Source organism: Schistocerca piceifrons, chromosome 5, assembly GCF_021461385.2.
Source record: "Schistocerca piceifrons isolate TAMUIC-IGC-003096 chromosome 5, iqSchPice1.1, whole genome shotgun sequence".
NCBI lineage: Eukaryota > Metazoa > Arthropoda > Insecta > Orthoptera > Acrididae > Schistocerca > Schistocerca piceifrons.
In genome coordinates, this window is record NC_060142.1 from 541875359 (window position 1) to 541880467 (window position 5109).

The following is a 5109-nucleotide window of genomic DNA, read 5'->3' on the forward strand; positions in this document are numbered from 1 at the left end:
GAGCCTGTCCTGCAGCCGCTTTCCTTGGGCACCCCCAAGGAGTCTGACACCGCAGCGCCTTGTCCGGCGCCCACTCAGCAGCCATCGACGCAGCGTCAGGAGACACTGCCTCTCTTCGTGGGTCCCGACGCCCCATCGCGTCCAGTACCAGAAGCTGCGCCCGTGGTCACAGGCGTGCACCCTGACCTCGGTTTTCAGTCGGTGTTTCCCGAGGCCCCGCGCAGCCAATGCTGGGGTGTGGACTGGGGACTGCCACCGACAACAGTCTCTGCCCCGGTCTCTTCTACTACGCCTGCGGCCAGACCCCTCCCCCGCCGTCGACGCTCGCCACGTCATTACTCAACGACGGTGCGGCGATTTGGGGGGGGGGAGGAGTGTTATATCCTAGCCAGTAATGCCACCCGAGCCCGCTGCCAAAAGGTTGGCAGCATCAAAGTCCGGACGCCGTCCGAATAAGCAGCGCCAGCGAGAGAGGAAATCGCCACAAGTCTGCGCGCGCCACCGCTGGCTTCTGGCTTCTTAAGCGCTGGAGTCGCGAGCGCTAGGACAGTTCTGTATTCGTCGCTCAGTTGTATACTCGCCACCGAATTGTGTACTTGCTAGTCAGTTGTGTGTTCATCGCAGCAGAGTTGTTGTTTGTCGTTAGCCGACGCTGACCTAGCCGCTCCGACTCGAACTAGACAGATTTCTGTAGACACGGAGTTCACTATTGTGTTTCTGTATCTTCGTCAATAAAGATAAGTACCGACTTTTATTTAATCAGAGTGTTTGGGTTTTCATCTTTCTGTTCACTGTTCCAGCGGACCGGTCGGCCCGCTATTAAAAGTGTGGCGGTGACTTCGTAAGCCGATTCTACCGTGAATTGTTTGTCGCTACGAACACCGCCACAAAAATGAGCATTTTGGAGAAGCAATCAGACCTTGCCTCCCGACGCCGCTGTCAACCCCACTCGCCTCATCATTCTCTTTTCGCTTGTGCACCATTTGCAAATTGTTTCTTGCTTGTGCCTAACCAAACTAACAGAATTGTTTGTGGACATTTTTTGATTACAGTGTGGAGCGCTTTGCACCTTTGTTTCATTTATTGATATCTTGCTCTCAACAGTTGCATTGTACTAACATGGCTACTCCCGCACCTCCACCCATTGCTCCTACCAATCCGACGCAAGCGTCTAGTGCATCCACAGTCACACTTGAACAGATTTTGCTTTTGCAGACGCAGCAGATGACACAACTCCTGTCTGGCGTGCAACAACTTATAGCAGTGCAGCGGCAATCAACTTCCCCTGCTGCCTTCGGCCCAATGGACCGACCAACCTGCACGCCACCATACAGAGCCTTCAATCAAGAGGAAGAAACTTGGCAAGAGTATATGGCCTTACTCAAATCGCACATGGCAACACACCAACACCCAGGTCAGCTAACACTTTCTTTTCTCTTGGCCTCTGCCAGTGTTAAAGTGTACCGTTTATTGGAAAAACTTTTGCCGGCCTCCCGACTTGAACTTTTGCAATATGAACAGTGCATCCAGGCCTTATCGCAGTACATTGACTCACAAACTCTAGTTGCTGCGGCCAGATACAGATTTTTTCGTTATCGCAAATAGCCGGGTCAAACTTACAAACAGTGGATCACTGACCTTAAGAGCTTAACTCGTGACTATCGTTTTGCGTGTGACTGTGGAAAACTTTTTGCTCATAATATGATTCGTGACACAATAACTCATAATGAGAGTCGAGATGCATGTGAAAGTGCTCAAAATAGTTTTGACTTGCCTACCTTTTGTCATGTGTCGGACGGACATTGTGTGCAACAGACCGACCGTTGTCAGGCACAGTTGCCGCACACACCGCATGCTCCCAATCAGCAAGGCGGAAGCAGCTCGCGTCCCCGCCAACAGCTTTTGTGTCAAAACAGACAGTTTGCTTCTTCGCGGGCACCTTTGGAATCGTGCCCAAAGTGTCGTGTGTGTCACAAATGCCAAAATTGCCCAACACGTAATTATTCTTGCTACATTTGTGGACGGGTTGGACATGTACATTCCGTGTGCCAACAGCGTAAATGGAACTCAATTGCTTCTCGTGCTTCTGGACACACACATTCTGTTCATGCTATTAGTTCTAAAGACAACAGTGTTGAAGACAGTGTTCTAGCAAATGGTTTGCATAGTAGTGTCAGTGTAGTCAATAGTGCTTTGCCTCCCTCTGTGCTACGCCGGGCGAACAAATTGTACATTGAGTTGCACATTGCTTCACATCGTGTGAAATTTCAGTTGGATACAGGCTCTTCCATTACACTGATAAATAGCCGGGTGTATGAATTGCTAGGGAAGCCTAAACTTGCTCAACCTTCTGCTCTGCTTACTGCGTATAGTGGCGAACGTATTATAGTACTGGGTACATGTAGCATGCCAGCACAATTCCATAATGTGACCAGGACAATTCAATTGCATGTTGTCACCGCACATTCATGCGAAAACATTTTTGGAATGGACTGCTTCGATTTGTTTGGCCTCAGCATCCAAGACAATGTGTTAGCTGTTAGTGAATTTCCTACTCTTGATGCTGTTGTTCCTCTTTGTGAAGAGTTCCCCAATTTGTTTGGTAGTGGTTTGGGCTGCGTACGTGATTATGTTGCAACGTCACACTGAAGGATAAAGTCCGCCCACGTTTTTGCAAAGCAAGACCAGTGCCTCACGCATTGCGCGACCAAGTCGCAGAAGAACTCCGTTCTTTGCAAAATGAGGGAGTCATTGCGCCCATTAGTGCCAGTAAGTGGGCCTCCCCTTTAGTTGTACTAAAGAAACCCAATGGTTCCTTGTGTTTGTGTGTGGACTTCAAGTGTACAGTGAATCCACGGACAATTGTCGATGGCTATCCTCTCCCTCACCCTGAGGAATTAATGTACAAACTAGGCATGGGCCGATACTATTCCAAGATTGATTTGCGCAATGCGTATTTGCAAATTCCTTTAGATGAACCGTCCCAGGACATTTTTGTGATTAACACTCACTTGGGTCTCTTTAAATATTTGCGCCTCCCCTTTGACAGCTCCTCCGCTCCTGTAATTTTTCAGTGATACTTGTAACAACTGACTGCCAAAGTACCTTTTTGCTCAAATTATCTGGACGACATTGTGGTTGCCGGTCGTACTCCAGAGGAACACTTGCAGAATTTGCGTCGCTTTTTTACAGTGTTGTCGGAAGCAGGGCTCAAAGTGAACAAGGAAAAGTGTGTATTTTTTCGTATGGAAATAGAATATCTTGGACATGTTATCAATGCACAAGGTGTACATCCCTTGCAGTCACACCTTCATGCCATTGCCGGCCTTCCTTCGCCTAAGAACTTGTCTGAGTTGCAATCTATGTTAGGCAAGATTACCTATTATCATAGGTTCATACCCAATGCTGCGCAAATAGCTGCCCCCTTGTACCGATTATGTCGGCGCAACGTTCCATTTGTGTGGTCGGCCGAATGCCAAGCGGCATTCCAGAAACTGACAACAGCACTGTTGATCACCCCACATCTCGCCATTGCAATGCAGATGTGTTGTCTCGTTTGCCAATCACCCATGACACAGCTTTTGATGAATCTGACATTGCTTGTTGTCACATCAACTCTCAAGACAATGAAGTCGTAGTAAGTTTTCCTCTGGACTTTCGCAAGATTGCACGGGCCACAGCTTCGGACGCTGATTTGAGTGAACTTTTGCGTCTTGTTCGCATGGCGTGTCCACGTTCGCCGAAGAACATTGCAAATCCGATCATGCACTGTTACTTTGCTCAACGCCACGACCTGACAGTGCAACGTGATGTTTTGCTCCTTCGCTCTCCATCGGGACAAACTCGTGTGGTGATTCCTACTTCTTCGCGATGCGAAGTCTTGCAATTTGCTACATCAGGGCCACTGGGGAATGGTACGCACCAAGCAACTTGCACGCAGCATTGCGCATGGCCAGGAATGGACGGAGATATAGAACAGTTAACTGCTCAGTGCCGTTCGTGCATCGAACACCAGTTGGCCCCACCCCAGAAGTTTGTTTCATGGCCCACACTCTCTGTGCCTTGGCAGCATGTTCACCTCTACTTTGCGAGCCCATTCTGGGGTACTCGATGGCTTATTGCTGTGGATGCCTATAGCAAGTTTCCTTTTGTCGTGTCAATGAACAATATTACTGCTCAGAGTACCATCCACACACTTTCGTCGATCTTTTGCATTGAAGGTTTGCCTGAACTGATTCTCACAGACAATGGACCCTCTTTTGTTTCGCGGGATTTTGAACTGTTTTGTGTTGATAATGGAATCGCTCATCTCACACGTGCTCCTTTTCACCCTCAGTCCAATGGCAACGCTGAGCGGTTTGTTCGTAGTTTCTAACATATGAGCAAACTTTGCGCCAACCACACGAGAGACCAAGCTTTGTTATTCTTCCTCTCATCATATTGTTCACTGCCTCGCGACGGCCCATCGCTGGCAGAGTTGTTCCATGGATGTCGTCACTGAACTCTGCCTATCCTGCTGCGCCCGCACCCGCACACGCCAGTGCCGCTTTGGCCGCACGATCGATTTGCGCCTAACACTCCAGTGTATTTCAAGTTGTTTTCAGGCTGCCGCCGCTGGGAGCAGGGTACCATCGTACGGCGATTGGAGTCCCATATGTATCTTTTGTCCACCCCTTGGCTTGCAGCGCCGCCACCACAATCAGCTGCGGCTTAGCCACACTCACGATATTGCCGTGGACTTAAATGTTGCAGACCCACATGCAGCCTTGCCCCGGATCCTGGTTGGTGGACGTCCCTCGCCGCCCCCGCCCCCGCAGCCATCGCCGCTGCAGGCGCCAACCCCGATGGAAGTCGACGCCATTGCCCGGGCTGCTCCAGCCCGCCCTTCGGCTCTTCCGGACCGGACCTCCATCGCCTCAACTTCGCATGGGTCATCGTCGCCCGAGGCTACATCGCCATCGTCTTCGAGAGTCAGGGCACATTCGTTGGGTCCGTCGTGGCTGCTGTGAGTTGCATCCTTAGGGCTGTTTCGGCTGGTGCCGGCTCCAGCACAGGGCGAATGCCAGGACGCGGGAGTCGACGACCCCCAGCCTCACTATGTTGGCTCCC